Genomic DNA, 910 nt, shown 5'->3' on the forward strand with positions numbered 1-910 from the left:
AGTTTTTACATGAATTTCCCAGCAAATTCACAAACACCATTGACTCCGAGGCTCTACCGCAAATCTTGTAAACAAATAACTCATTCAAACAAGTCTAAAATTGAGCAGATATTTATTAGGACAAACCTCATAGTAAATATGTATTTTTCTCTCAATAAACCATCAATGCACAAGCATACCTAAGAAAAAAGGTAAGCGGTAACGTTCAGCTGTTTACTGTAACCTTCGCTATAACATTGAATACATCTAAATCACCTCTTCTACGCATGGCGCCGCTGGTGTAGTGGTATCATGCAAGATTCCCATTCTTGCGACCCGGGTTCGATTCCCGGGCGGCGCATGCTTTTTTTCATAGTTTAGTAATTTCATTGTAAATTTGGGTCATGCAAATGCGTAGATATAGTTGAGTAAGAAAGATGCATATGAATACAGGATGAACTTTATGATGAAAAAATACTGTAATTGAGATAAGAACACATGTGTTTTCGCTCAAACATCATAAAATAAATTATGCTGATTAAAGAAAAAAAAAAGCTAATTATCTCCAAAATCCCAGACTCCTTGGTAACACGCATTATCACGACACAAAATTAAGTAAACCAGAATGCTTTTGAAAGGCAGAGAGAAAAAGAAGAGCAAGAGGACAAAGAGGAAATAGAAGGGTAGAAAGAAGAAATGGAGATTAAGAGTAGAAACAAAAAACGGGACAGAGAAGGACAAATGCTAATAAAGACAGGGAAAAAAACAGACGAAAAAGAACCGAAAGAAGCAATCACGGTGTATATTACTTTGGGGCGACTGACCAGGATCAGGACTTTTATAAAAGTACGAAGAGTCGATGATATCCAGAAGTACAGAGGCTTTAACGATGAAGTGGAAAAGGATAAATGCAGAAAGTAGGTAGATTGAC

The 910-nt window shown here is 36.6% G+C and overlaps 1 non-coding gene across 1 annotated transcript; it reads left to right on the forward strand.

The window, feature by feature from the left end:
* The first annotated feature begins 269 nt into the window (after positions 1-269).
* Positions 270-340, forward strand: Trnag-ccc. The gene has a single exon. It is a non-coding gene; the product is annotated as a tRNA-Gly (tRNA).
* Positions 341-910: the final 570 nt, after the last annotated feature.

This window comes from Penaeus monodon, chromosome 21 (genome assembly GCF_015228065.2).
Source record: "Penaeus monodon isolate SGIC_2016 chromosome 21, NSTDA_Pmon_1, whole genome shotgun sequence".
NCBI lineage: Eukaryota > Metazoa > Arthropoda > Malacostraca > Decapoda > Penaeidae > Penaeus > Penaeus monodon.